The sequence below is a fragment of the Tenrec ecaudatus genome, chromosome 13, assembly GCF_050624435.1.
Source record: "Tenrec ecaudatus isolate mTenEca1 chromosome 13, mTenEca1.hap1, whole genome shotgun sequence".
Taxonomy (NCBI): domain Eukaryota; kingdom Metazoa; phylum Chordata; class Mammalia; order Afrosoricida; family Tenrecidae; genus Tenrec; species Tenrec ecaudatus.
The window spans coordinates 114,484,447-114,499,471 of record NC_134542.1 but is presented as its reverse complement, the minus strand read 5'-3'; the positions used below and the strand labels follow the sequence as shown (position 1 = coordinate 114,499,471).

General features: G+C 46.1%; 1 protein-coding gene across 2 annotated transcripts in view; it reads left to right on the top strand.

Annotated features, from left to right (window-relative positions):
* The first annotated feature begins 368 nt into the window (after nt 1–368).
* Nucleotides 369–15,025, top strand: part of THSD7B (thrombospondin type 1 domain containing 7B) — a 1,078,590-nt gene continuing 1,063,933 nt past the window's right edge. For both annotated transcript variants that reach the window (XM_075530023.1, XM_075530024.1), the window contains exon 1: nt 369–602. The gene's annotated coding sequence lies outside the window, so the exon portion shown is untranslated. The remainder of the gene's footprint in view (nt 603–15,025) is intronic.

The following is a 15,025-nucleotide window of genomic DNA, read 5'->3' as shown; positions in this document are numbered from 1 at the left end:
CGCGTTGCTAAGCGGCTCGGGTACTGTACCTGGGGCTCAGCCCAGCTATAGGGAGTCCCTGCACTCCACACGCGCCCGCACCCCCAGAGCTCCAAAGTTGCTGAAAACAATCGCGGGGCGCAGAGGGGTCACGGGGCGCCAGGAGCTCCCGGCTGTCGCCCCCAGGGAGCAGGTGGAGCGGAGTGGCGCGGCTCTGCGGGTGGCGCGCGGGGGGGTGGGGGGGGAGGCGGAGGGCGGGGGGAAGGGGAGGGGAGGGCGAGCGCTGGGAGGGGAGGGGACGCGAGGAGCAGCTGCTGGGGGAGGAAAGGCGCGAGGTGGCTCCCCGCGGCCCAGCGCCCCGCGGCTCCCAGGGACGCACCAGGCAGCCAATGGCTGCTCAGAGGTGTACAGCAGATGGCGTCCGACTGCGCCGTTCCTTCCTCCTCCTCCTCCTCCTCCTCTCCCTCCTCCTCCTCCTCCAGTGCTGAGAAGCCGGAGTCGCCGCTGGGTTGCCAGTCGCTGGAATGGGTGGTCTCCTAACACACGCAACCGTCTTTCGTGCGCTGGGGAAGCTCGGAGCGCAGCGGTTCCCAGGGGCTGCGGCGGCTGCTCGGGCGAGCAGGGTGAGTGCGGGCGGGCGCGCGGCGCGCAGACAGCGGATGGTGCCAGGGTCGCGGGCGGCCAGCGAGCTGGCCAGCAGGCGGGGACTGGGGACCCAGGGGCACGCCTGCGGCTCGGACTTTGCTCTCCACGCCCCCCTGCCCCCACCCCCCCCCAGGCAGTCTCCCCAGCCCGGGTCCCGCCCAGGGGTGGGAACTTAGCGGCGGAGAGTCTAGGGTTCTCCCGGTTTGGGGCTTGGAGAAGGGCTGACTGCAGGGGCGCAGCGAAAGGAGGCTCCGCGGTCGTGCGGGCGGGGACACCCACGCAGCGACCTGGACCCCAGCCTCCGGCACTGGGACCGTGCTGTGGTTTGGGGCGGCAGGAGCTGTGGACCCTCTGGTTCCTACTGGCTCTGGAAGCACCGACAAAGCAGGGAGGCCAGGCACCCGAGAGCGCAGCTGGGGGAGTTCCGCCAGCTTGGCAGACGGGTTAACTCTGGGGTCTCTTGGGAGAGCTGCGACCACGGATCTGCGCGTGGCCGGCCAGTGGCCCCGGAGGACAGCTGAGCCACCAAGAAGTTTTTTGCAGCTTCCTCCTGTGTGTCCGCGGAGGCTGCAGCAACAGTTAACACCTCCACTTCCACTGTCACTTTGGAGAACGGGGGCGCGCCAGGGAGGGGCGGCTCAGCAGTCTCTGCTGACTTCCCGCGGTTTGCTCTGAGACAGCAGGGGTGGGAGGTTTTAGGGAAGGGCGCGGTGTAGGAAACTCGGATTTTGTAAGCACAACTCATCTGCACCTGTCGCCTTTCCTTTACTGCAGCCCCACCCCTCCCAAAGTTTTAAAGTTGTTGAGTATGTGAATGAACCTGCTTTCTTTGACGTTGAAGTTGAAAAACTTGATGTCTGTCTGTATGCGAGTAGGGGAGGAAGTGTTTAGCGCGCGCTCTTTTTCTTTCTGTGTGTGCAAGATTTTCAAATACGGGGAGGGGGTGTGTTAGGACATGCGATGTAGCCTCGCGTATTTTCCCCCCTTATTTTCTGGTGTTTACTTGCAACGTCGCTACGAGCTGATTGAGATTCAGTTCCGATCACGCAAGGTTGAGTTCAGCTGGGTAAGGGACCTCGCGAGGGCGCAGGGTTCTTGAGAGCCTTTTCCTGGTCGCTTACACCTTTATGTATGTGTCCCTGGAAGGACCCCCTGGCCCAAGGAGCCTGCCCACCTAGGGTTTCTCACCAGTCCGCTTTTGGGAGCTCTGATACCATGGAAGTGCAAGCGGAGCCCATGCCAATCGGGCTGTGTGTGTGTGTGTGTGTGTGTGCACGCTCCCGCGTGCTCACAAGCGTCCATCTGGAGTTTCCTTCTGACAGGCGGTCTTTGGATGTCTCCGTGATACCCCCTTCTCTTCAACAACACCAGGGCAGTCTGATTTTGTGGGGTTAACTGGGAGGTGGCGATCGCCTGGGAAGAAGCGTTGCTTTGTTTTTTTTCGCTGTACTAAGGCTTTTGGTTATGGCTTTCTGAAAGCCACCAATCAAACCAAGAAGTATATTCATGGGCGAGTGAGAGGCTCCTGTCTTTGTGGGTGAAGTGCTACAAAGTGCCTGTCTTAAAGCTTCATTTTGGTGCACTGCTGCTTCTAAATCATGATGCCATGAACAGCAGGAGGCTTCTTTTAAAACTTAGTGTGACTAGTTCTGTTTTCTGTGGCCCCGAGTTACCTTCTTCCTATTCCTGTACATTCTATCCTCGCCACCTCACTGCCGGCAGTTCACCATCAGAAACAATTCCAGCCAATTTAAGGGAAATACCCTTATGAAGATAATTCTCCTGACCCCATAACAAGGTACGCAGCCACTTCCAAAGGATCTATGTAGGACATGCTGACTTTAAAACTGTGGGATAACCTTGCACCTGAGCCCCAACAGCTCTTACAGAAAAACAGGGTTCTGGGGACATGCAGCAGCGATATGGGATAAGTACTCAGATGAGTGGCCCAGGCTGGTGGTGAGCTATGATAGTGAAAGTCCATAATACAGTGGATTCACTTTGTAAATCAATAGTTGGGAAAGATACTTAGTGTTTTTCAACCTACTCTTAATTGTTTTTAGTTGAAGTTGTTGCTTGTTAAGACCACGAAGAACTGAGAAAATAGGACACTATTCAGTAGACAAGAATTGCTGATCATCATGAAAAAGTATAAACAGACTCCTCTGCTTGAGCAATTGATATTACTAAATTGACAACTGAAGGTAACTTCCTGGTTTCTGCGGACTTTGCCTTTTAAAAGAAAGTATTCAAGAAATTAAATTTAAAAACAGAACTGCTGAAATATTTATCATAAAAAATGGTTACCAAAGACCAGCTGGTGGCATGTTAGGAGCCCGGATGGGGCATAGCAGGTTTCCAGTTAGATTGTTAACTGCAAGGTTCATGGTTCAAGTCCACCAGCCACTCTGCAGGAGAAAGATGAGGCTTTCTGTTTCTGTAAAGATTTACAGTCTTGGAGACCCTCAAGATTGTGTCTAAAAGGGGAAAGGGGGAATTCTAAGGCCTGTGAACTCATTTTAATTATACTTCACAATTTGAATTGGAGTAATATAATTTTTTCAATGAAAAACAAAAACAAAATAAAGCAACAACAGCAAACACAAAACAAAACCTTGCCCATAATGCAATTTTGTGGCTCTGCATACCATTATGAAGGGTAGCTTGTTCAAATCTCAAAAGATTGAGTAGAATGATGAAGAAGAGTTTATTGGTCCTACTGGTTAGTAGTCAAAATATCACATGGTACCATGTTTTACATGCATGACCAATACACAGCACATGACAACATTTCTTGCTGGGGAAAAAAAGCCAGCACCTTAACCACAAAGGTTCAGTAGAAGAGGAAGAAGATTAAAGGAAGTCTCTTTGAATGAGTATTACAGTATCACAAGCTACTTGTATGAGCTACTTCGACATGTGTTTGGATTTCAGAATGTGAATTGCGTGCACATTTTGTTTTGTTTTTAAAAGAAGATATTTCTCCCAGTATGTAACTATCAAAGAAGCAGCTGCAGTTGCTTCTAATACCAGCCAATGTTCTAAATTTAATGCAGGTTCTTGATTTAGAGCTGTTAACAGGCTTAATATTCAAGTGATAATGAGCACATTAAACCTAAAAAAATAGAGGGATTTTAAAATTCCACTTTAAACTCTAGATGTTTACTATTGTGAATTTGATGGGATCAGGATTCTGAGAGATTAGGAATCACTAGCAGCCCTGGCTCCAAGATTATAAACATTTTATTCTTCCTTTAAAACCTCTTCATTAATTGGGATTATTTTGTTTGTTTTTTTAACTAGGATTTTGATGTTTTTTTATTTAGAACTAATTGTGACTATTGCTTAAACCAAGCCAAAAAGGACTAGATGTTCCTTGACCACTTTCCTGTCATCCTGACTGGACCACAGTCATTGGAATCCAATTTCATTCTGAGTTTAGGTGCCTGGAAGTGGCCAGTTAAAATAGATATGGATACTTCGTGGTTTTTTGGTTAGAATCAACCTATGATTTATCATGAGTATGCTATAGCTGCTACATTGAGCACCTCATTTGAACAGAAAAGGGGGATATTAGTAGCAGTCAAATTCTCTGCATCCTTCTTTGGTCAACTTCTGATGTTAACTACATCAGCTGTACTGCTTCACAGCTGATGGGGACTCAGGGTTAGTCAAGGGTGGGCATTACACCTAAGCTTGGTTTGTAAGCGGAACAATGAATGTGTCTGTTACATATATTTGAAGCTTGCATCTTTTAAATGTACACATATGGTTGTCAATGGTTAAGCTCTTGTCTGCTCATCGAAAGGGTTACAGCATGAACCTACCTAGTGTCATCTTGGAAGAAAGACCTGGTTGGTGGACTTCTGAGAGATCATAGCCATTCCACCCCACCCCACCCCCCCACCCCGGGGAGCACAGTTTGCCTTTGACACTCTTTGGGTTGCTGCATGTCAGAATCTACATGAGAGTGGTTCTTGTTTTTTAATAAATAAGCTGTCGTGTATTTAAAAATCACTAAATTAATTTTAACTTTTGAACATCATGTAGTTTTGCAAAGGTGCTGTGGTAGCTGTTGTATGGGCAGCAAGAATGTTTTAGAGTTAAAAGCAGCGGTCTTCATATCAGAAATGGTGGATGTTGACTTAGATAAGACCGCAGAAATATTTTCTGGATGGAACAAAAGATGATTATTGCTAAACGTGGGCATTTTGCAGCAAGGGATATGATACTTGCTTTTGATTTTGCCTCTCTAGGCATATTTTAATAATGAGCCACTTGTAATTAGATATGCTGTAGCTAAAAACAGAATCCACAGTAACTAATGCTCAGACAATTCTTCAATGCCTTGACTCCAGAGAAGCTCATTGCTGGTTCCACAAGCATGCCTGCAGGTTGGCTGCTGATTTGTGCCCTGGTGTTATGCTAGTGAACAGCTCATTACTTCTCGAAGAATCACATTGTGGAGGAAAGCTCTAAACTTTGTGGCAGTTAGGCACCATTGGCTTGGTCTTCGAATGCAGTTTTTTAGTGACACATATTTTAATTTTGCATTATTGCAGGTGATTATTATGAAAAACACTCTGTGTAGGCCCATACATAAAAGTATCTTAATTTTAATAAGACCCAGGCTTGCAGTAATCTGTCCTTATAGAGTCTGTGTGTGTGTGTGTGTGTGTGTTCTCCTCCATTGATTTCTGTCTTTTGTGCTTACGTTAGACACATTCAGGGCAATTTGGGCAACATGTCCTAATGCAACCCTTACTGGTGGTAAAAATATTAAAACACTTCGGTATTAGTAAGTACCCAGATGCTGCTTGAAGGTCTCTGAAGAGGCCACTGTCACCCCATCCCTACAGGACACTCCCCCAATGACCCTTAGGTCACCTTTTGATGGTGCCATTAAGAGGCTCCTCCATCTGGCACAATTAGGGCCCCTTGAGAGCTTCTCCAGGGCTATTGCTGGAGTCTGTTCTGATGGGTAGCCACTGGGCTCTGCTGGTCAATACATACTGTTGTGAACATTTATACAGCAAAACACCAATTCAACATGTACAATTCAATGGGATGGATTATATTTTCCAAGTTGGCGAGTATTTGAATCTTGCCCCTTGGGGTTACTCACAATCAAAACAGATGCAAGATCAGCAACGCTGTCCATATGCCTTTTTTTCTTTCAAAAAGAATAAATGTAAATTTGCCTTGCCCAGTAGTTGAACTTCAAATTTGTTTAAACTTCTATTTGGATTTCTTCTATCTCACATTTGTATCTACTGAAAACACTTTGAAATTGTTATGCGAGCATATGTGAAATAAAATAGATGAGACTATGCTAAAAAATAAATAAATAAATAAATAAATTACCAAAGAACCCAAAGGACTTAGGCCCTTTTCAATTGGGCTCTGAATCCGTGAAAAGCCTCTCTATTGTCTTCATATACTTTCCTAGAAAGCATCAAATAAGACTCCGAAGTCACTCTCTCAGTGCAGGGTGCAAAGATATGTTTCCAATCCAAGTCATGTCCTCAGTCCTCAGACCATTTAAAAGCGGGCTGGTCAACAGGTGTTTTGCTTTTGGAGAAAAAAATGATTTTTTTCTGTCTGCACTTGCAGTGGTCAGAGTTAGACCAATTTACTTCCTGTCGACTTCCATTCACTTTTGTGACTAAGCATTGTCAAGGGGGCTTCATTTCACTTGGACTGAACTGCTCTAGGAACGGGATTAACTAAAGGCAAGAATGTCGCTAACTTGGCATACTTTTTGAGGAAAATTCGTTTGTGCCTTTTTTCTGGATTGTTTCTAGCTATAACTGAGCACGTATATTGCTGCGAAGGTCCCTCCCTGCAGAGTAAAACTTACATTTCGATTCTTTCTGGAGTGACAAAAGGAGCCTCCTAGGTCCAACATCCGCTAAACTCAGCATGGACGTTCTTACGTCCCGTGGCGCCCTGGTGGTGCTGTGGGTTCGCTGGTGGACCCCTCACCACTAGCACTGCAGGTCCAACCGTCAGCCTTTCCCAGGGAGCAAGACCAGACGGCTTGTTCTCTTAACGGTGTACAGCCTTGCAAGCTCTATATAAGGTTTCTGGGAGTCGCATAGACTTGGTGTTCCTGAGTTTTTGGTGTGTGTCTTGTGCTTTTTTTGAAAGGGAATGCTGAGCACTACCCAGGTAGCCATAAGAACAACAGCCAACGACAGAACCCAAAGCACTGCTGTCACACGAACTCCAACTTCTTACCGTGCTTTCTGGATGCCAGCATGTGGTTTTGACTCTCAGCAACCTGTGCACCAGAGAGAGAGAGAGAGAGAGACACTGCCCCATCCTGCGTTATCTTCACACTGGTGGCTACGGTGTGTCAATCCACCTTGTGTAGGCCCGACCTCCTTTTCATTGCCCCCCTCATTTACCTAGTGTGAGGTCCTTTTCCAGGGACTGGTCTCTCATGATAAAATGTACAAAACATGTGAGAGGAAGTCTTTTTTTCTCCTGGTAGCCCACGGTGCGTTCAGGGCTCTTCCCCAGTGCCATGACACAAACACATTGATTCATGGTGGATCTTCCTTAGAAATTGTCCACTGCCACACGCATATAGGCCATTGAGCACACCGTGTCTTGGGTCAGGTGCACCTTTGTCCTCAAAGGAACATCCTTATTTTCAACATTCTACAGATGTTTACCCAATGCAATATGCTGTTTGCTCTCTTGACTGTTGGTTCCAGGAGTATTGGTTATAGATTCAAACAAGATAGAAATCCTTGACAGCATCCATCTTTTCTCTGTTTATCATGATGTTATTTATGGGTCCAGTTGTGAGGATTTTGGTTTTGTCTACACTGAGTTATAATCCATACTGAAAGCTGCCATCCTTGATCTTCATCAGAACTTGTCTCAAGTCCTCACTTTCAGCAACCAAGGTTGTGTCATCTGCATATCTAATGTTTTTAATAAGCCTTCCTCTAAACCTGATGTCACATTCTTCATATAACCCAGCTTCTCTGATTATTTTTGCTCAGTGTGCAGACTTAAGAGGTAAGGTAGTTAGTTTATTGTGCCAACCTGTCCGATAAGCACATGTGGGATTAATTGAAGGGCAGAGAGATAAATGGCTCAACGAGCCTCACCTTTCTTGTCTCTTGCTCTTTGACCATCAGACCAGTGTGCAGCTGCCTTGCTTGTTCTGTGCTTTGATTTGCAAGCTACACTACCTGTGGGACACTTAACCCGTGGACTGTGTCACTGTAATTTGAGGTTTCTTCAACACCTGCTTCGCCACACTATTGGAATTTACATCTCTTGCACTGGGAACTGTCAGACCCTGTCAACTGGCTGACTGTTGGTGACCTGCCTTGCTGTTTGCTGCCTGTGCCCGGATAGCCTGAATTGCTCTACAGAGGACTACCCAGCGGCCCTCAAGACTTGAAGGACTGCCAGTGTCTCACAACTGCCTCACGGGAGCCATTTGTACTGCTTTATAATTTAATTAACTGTTTATTTCTTATGCTATTTATCTGTATAAATATATATAAAATTATTAGCATTCTGGCTTTGTTTCTCTAGAGAACCCTGTCTAACATAAGAGGTATGTTGAGAGGTTTCAACCCTCACACACACCTTTCGTGATTTTAAACCATGCAGTTCTGTTCGTACAACTGCCTCTCGATCCATGTACAGGTTCCTCATTGGCACAATGAATTCTTCTGGAATTCTCATTCTTCTCAAGGCTACCCAAAATTTATTATGATCCACACTTACAGTGACCCCATGAGACACAGTAGACCTGCCCTTTGGATTTCTGAGGCTATACATCTTTATTGGAACAGAAAGCCTTATCATTTTCCTGAAAAATGGCTCGTGGTTTCGAATAGGCAACCTTCAACCACCAAGGTTCTGGTTAGCAGCCTAACTGGTAACCCACTCCACCACTAGGCTCCTAGGTCGTAGTTATGACCACTAATAACTGATTATGTAGCGTATGCTTCAGGAGAAACACAGGGCTTTCTAATCTCGTAACAGTTGCAGCCTCATAGACTCACAGGGGCAGTTCTACCCTGCCTGTCCTATAAACTCACATTGAGTTGCCATTGACCTGATGGCAGCGAGTTTGTTTTCTGAGAGCATATGATACGCTGCAGAAGCCCAGGTGGCACCGTGGTTACACATTGGGCTGCTTTGCTAATAGCAGTTCAAAACCACCAGCCGCTCTGTGGGAGAAAGATGAGACTGTCTTCTCTCATCAAGTCACAGTCTTGGAAACCCTTGGAGCCATTCGATCTTGCCCTGTCAGCTTGCTGTGAGGCAGAATTGACTCCATGACAATGAGTCTGGGTTGTTTGTTTGTTGTTTTTTTTGATAGAAGATGCGCTGCTTACTGCAGTAGGTCCACTAGAATCAATATGTCTAATCTTCCAAATCGTGTTTCAGCATGGGACTATTATTGAGTTCCATTTTGTCAGACTGGACAGTAGAGGCTGAAGGACCTCTGGTCCCTAATGCAGCAGTTAAACCACAGAGCCTGCATCTGCGTCCATGCTCTGGGCCTGCAAACGTCATTTTGCTTCTCATGCGTTAGACTGCCCCTATGCTCTGAAGTTTTTGGTCAGCAAGTTTAGCCTTACTCTCGGCTGGAATTTCTCCAGGATGCAGGAGCACACGCTAACCTGCTGCCAGGGCCTCCGGGACCACACAGATGACTGACAGGAAGAGAATTGCTGAATCACTCGTACTGGAGGTAGGCGTGCCGTTACAAAATAAGGGGGAATGGTATTCTTATTAGACTCAAACTTCATGCCTGAAGAGTATGGCACCTTAACATTGGAAAGCATTTGAGACATTCACAGATCAAAGTGTTCGGTCCCTGATAAATCATTGGATGACTCAGAAAATTCAGACTGACTTTGGAAAGCCACGTCCGATTCCCTTTATTAATGGCTTGTAAGTAAGACCTGTTCTGCTAACTATGCAAACTGCTGGACTTTGAAATTAGCATACAGAGGAGGGTAATGGGGGTAGCAGTCTTCTGGTGCAGGTGATGCCTACGATTCGGCCGAGATCTCTGGTCAGGTGGGTGGGTACCCTTCTCTGCCCTCTTTACTCCCTGCAAATCCCAACACAAATGTATCCTTGGTCAGAGGGGACAACTTTTCTAAGGGAGGAGCTGTCCTCTACTTAAGTATGGGTTAGAAATCATGTTTCTGAAGATTTGTTTTAAAACTGTTTTTGCTGACTCAGCATGAGATCTCTTGACTCAAACTTCCTTGGGAGTATACAATGCCTAGATTTTCAATACCACTGCCTCTTCTTTTCTCTAGAAATGCTGTACTGGGGTGGAGTATAGCACCGGCAAAACACAACTTTCCTCCAGTTCTTTAATGCTTCCTGCCCTGCCACCACCATGACCCCAATTCTACTTTACACATGCAGGTAGACTAGAACGTGTCCATTAGTACAGAGAAGAGCTCTCAACACACAGAACCCAGGACAGATACCCCCCTCAGGATTAACAATGAGAGTAGTGATACCAGGAGGGTAGGGGGAAGGTGTGGGGAGAAAGAGGAAATCACAATGACTGACTTATAACCCTCCTCCCGGGGGCACAAACAGCAGAAAAGTGGGTGAAGGGAGAAAGCGCTTGGGGAACGACATGAACAAAATAATAATTTATAAATTATCAAGGATTCATGAGGAAGGGAGGGAGGGAGGGAGGGGGAAAATAGCTGAAGATACCAAGAACTCAAGTAGAAAGAAAATGTTTTGGAAATGATAACGGCAATATATATACAAATGTGCTTGACACGATGGATGGATGGATGGATGGATGGATGGATGGATGGATGCATGGATTGTGACACAAGCTGTAAGAGCCCCAATAAATGACTTTTTAAAGAGATAATAAGTACAGTACTGGAGGATGCCCACGTTCTTTTTGGGCCTTTGGCAGACTCTAAGAAGACTCTACAGTGTGAAGATAAGGCGTGTATGTATTCTAGGACTGAACTTCTTCACATCCAGAGGTATCTAGGTGTGTAACAGAAATAGGGGTTCCCCAACATTGGGATGTTCTAAGAAAGGAGGAACAATCCTATGTCAAGGCACACTGCAGACAAGTTACGTGCAGTGGACTTGAGTAGCTGAGGTTAACTGAGTGTGTGTGCTAGGTGCTGACCTGGAGCCCATGACTGGTTACTCGGATCTGCTGTTAGCTAAGAGAGCGGAGGTTGGAGTCCACCCAGAGGCGCTTCAGAAGCAGGGTCTAGGTAGCTACTCTATTGAGCCCCTTATGGGCCAGTTCTGCTGTGGAACCCATGGGTCACCCTGCATCAGAAGTGATAGACAGCAGCTAACGAGACGCTATTCTACCCGAATTAGCTTATGAAACCTTGCCAACAAGCTCATGGTTGTATTATTGTCACCTACAGAAGTAGAGACTGCCGGTGTCTTGCTCCAGCCAAGATCTGCTGCCAGACGTCAGGTTCTAAGTAGATCTGTGCAATATGAATAGCAACATCAGGAGATCCACATGTGCACTCTTCCATTGCACACCAGTCCGATTAAGAAAAAAAGTCCACAGAATCACTGAAATGAATTTCATTCTCCTATTTTACTTAAGCAGATAGGGCTAAAATATTACTATCTCATCATGTGACCCATTGGAGGCTGTCATGAATGGGACCTTATCGTTTTTTGTGCTGCTTCAGAATTTGGTATGTCTTTTACACTTAGGAGCATGTGTCAATCTAGACTCACCATATTTAAAATGGTCAATTGCCAGGCATAGCTGGTGGATACCATATTGGCTCTATCTGGAGCTCAGGCTATTACCCATTCCACTCTTGGTTGTTAGGTGCTGTGCAGTCAATTCTGACTCAGCAATTCTGACTATGCCCTGCTTGGCCATGCTTGCGTCCTCACCGGCATTCCTATGTTTGAACCCATTGTTGTGGCCCCTGTGTCAGCCCGTCTCCTTCGTTGCTGACCCTTTACGTTACAGAGCCTGAGGTCCTTCTCATGAGATGACCGACCTGCCTCCTGGGAGCCCAGTGGCTCAACATTCAGCCTCTCAACCAAATCGAGCCCACCAGCTGTTCCCCAGCAGACAAGTGGGCCGTCTGCTTCTATGGAGGTGTCCTGCCTTGGGAATTCACCAGGCATTTCTCCTCTGGCCTGTAGACAACGGGAGTAGGATGTAGCAGACTGCTTCCATAAGGATTTACAGCAGGCGGGGAAACCCCACTGGCCCTTGTACCAGGGCCTGCGGAATTGCTGTGAGTGGACATTAACTCAGTGGCAACCACAAAGGAAAGAGCCCAAAGCAAACTTACTGCCATTGGGTCAATTCTGACTCATAGTGAACAGGTTGTTTTGTTTTGTTTGGGGGGGTTGCCTGCCTATTGATTGCTGAATTTCCTTTTAATGATGATTCGTCAGTTTGTGCAAATGGGGAGACATTTATTTAGCCTCTCAACCTTTGGAATGAGCTCTTAATATAACCACCACAAAAACTTCCATGAAGTCTCAGAGCAACATACTTGCTTTTCAAACCTGTAAGACAAGGTCTCCGTCAATTTCATGTTAAAAAATGAACCCCTCATAACTTTTGAAAACATGCATGTTCATCAGGGGCCTGCTCATGCCCTTTCCTTGGGAGGGTGTAGCCCCCCTGGCTGGCTTCCACTTGACAGCCATTCGTGCCCCTGCTCAGATCTCCCCACCCAGCTTGTCTCCTGTTTCAGTGGTCCTCATCCCAATCTCTTTTACCTTTGACATCTTTTTGCTGACAGTGTTGATGGGCAGCTTGCGGCACAGGAAATGAGCATAGCCTAGAACGTGGGTGCCCCAGGGAGGAGGGGAAGGGGGGAAAATCACCTTTAAATAAGATTAAACGTAACCAATTTCTGTCACTCACATTTCCTGTGTATTTCCTAGTCCTCTTTTGCTCTATCCTTATTATGGTTACTGCCGTCCTAGATGACATGCAGCCTACCCAAGTGGTATTTCTGACCAAATTGTAGTAATTTTTCGGTAGGTTTGATTCCTTTTCTGGCATGTGCTATTCTTCTCAGTGATCTGAAGGGCCTTACTCAAGCTGCACAGCTCTGGGCTGTGGAATGCTTCCACTGGAAAGGCAGCACGTGACGCACGTTTCATTGTGTGCAACATGGGAAGCAGAGTCCCACATTTCTTTCGTAAGTGCAGCCTCTATTCAGTTCCACACGATGGTGCAACACATTTTAATAGTCCTGCGCCTCTTTCAGTGGAGGGAGGGACATTTTACCCAAGTAGCTTACAGCTGACTTTAGTGAAAGGACAACTCAAACTTCACAGGGAGGGATTTCCTGGTGGAGACAGACTCCAAGGATAGGTGGTGTATGAATGTTGGATATTTCCTTTGGATTACAGAGTTAGTGGAATTAAGAATATTGCTTCCGGACATAATATATTCCTGGTTCAGCACATCTTTTCGTGTTTGTCCCCTCTTTCTTGCCTTTTTATAGTTGAGCAGTCTTCTCCCTGTAAGACAGACCAATGTAACGTGTAAGACGCATTTGTTTATAAGCTACCTGGTTAACTTCCTAGGGTCTTTATTGAGCACCTGCTGTGTTCCTGGCACAGAATAGATAAAAACAAGTAGAAGATACCAGTCCCAACCCTGAGGGTTTGCATAGTCTAGCTGGTGAGTTCTGCCTTTCATCGCTTCCCACCTTCCCAAAGCCACGTCGCCGCCTTATTTACATACGACTGTCTCTCTTACTAATTATAAGTTCCATGAAAGCAAGGAGCACATCTTGCTCATATTTGTCTCTTTAGCACCTTGCAGAGAATAACCGTGCAGTAGACAGTGTTGAATCAGTTTCACTCTTATTGGCAAATTAAAATATAGCCTGGATGTCATCCTTTTCATGTGACAATGTATGTAAGCATTGCATTGTACATAACAGAGAGGAATAAAGTCTTGTCCTAACCCCTTTTCTACACCTCTGGTTAGCACAGCTCTGTCAACAACCTTTGGGGACTTGTGACCACTCAGCCTTATTTGATAAAAGGCTATGTCAATCTGAAGCGGAGGGGAACCGCTTTTCTCAAGATAGTAGGTACATATTGGGAGAGAACCTGTCCTGTGATGGGAGAAGGCTGGTAGTCCTTGGAGGCATGTCTATGGGAGGGGGCTGGGAGGGGGGAGTGTGTGGAATAAAAAGTACATTGCTTGCACAGGGGTCCTCTTATTGTAAAACATCATCTTAAAGGATACCAGGATGAGCACTTATTATCTGTGTGCAAAAGACTCAGTAAAGATTAACAAGGTAACCTGCTCTGTTGATTTGGAGCTCTGCTTAGACACTGAGTGCTAATTTGGCTGTTTGAGCAAGTTACAGGAAAGTTGATACTAACAGTGAGGGCATTGGAATATCAGAAAGATATTTCTCTAGCATTTTACATGAAAGGAGCTCAATACACTTTGATACATGAAAGTAATTCTTCCCAGTGTACTGGGTTCCGTAGGGGAAATCTAACCCATGGTTATATACAGCTTGCCTACTGTACATAATCCACTCTGCTTGGCCCAGTGGGGTGTACTGTGATACCCAAGAATTGGCCAAGCCCTTAAGGAATTTTCATAGTGTTCCTGTGGAGGGAGGGAAAACAAGAAAGGATGTGCAAGAGATAAGAGATTGCCCATGTGGGGCTTGACAGACTCAGCATAAGAAAGGAAATAGACCACCCCCACCCTATTCATTTTTTCTCAGTATTTTTCCAGCAATTTAAAAATTTCTGATTTTGGATTAGGCTGGCTGCTTGTGTTCTCTTTAATACCCTTATTTCATGGCGTGCTTTGAAGTCCATGGCTTAAGAAACCTCTTCAAGGTTCATTAAAAACAAGAATGGCAACAACAAAACTCAAAACTTGGGCCTAGCGATTTATCCCCGGTTTACTGGTCTGCGGAGAGCTTGTACGTACGTACCCTCAAGCTCCCTGTGTGAAAACATGTGGCCCTTCCAGTCTAAATAAAGGGAGACTCAAGTCTGTGCAATTGGAGGTAAGCACTTTCGTCTTGGCACATGTCAGGGTGTGGCGGGAAATGTACACCGGGATAGAATTATCCTCTGATTTGGCAGCAAGGTTGGTAATCTTCTATGTATGGTAAGTGTTTAGACACCAATAGCATCCAAAACAGCAAAGTAATCATTTACCCTTAAGCACTGAGAGCTAGGGGATGCTCAAAATAGCATAAGGTAATTCTATTGTGAAAGATTTAAGAAGTGAACCTAGAGAGTTGGTAGGAGGCCGTCCCTGTGCACGGGCACACACACACACACACACACACACACACACACACACACACAGCGTACGTGTATTTGAAAGAAAGTAAAGTGATACCAAATCCTGGATGAGAAATGATGA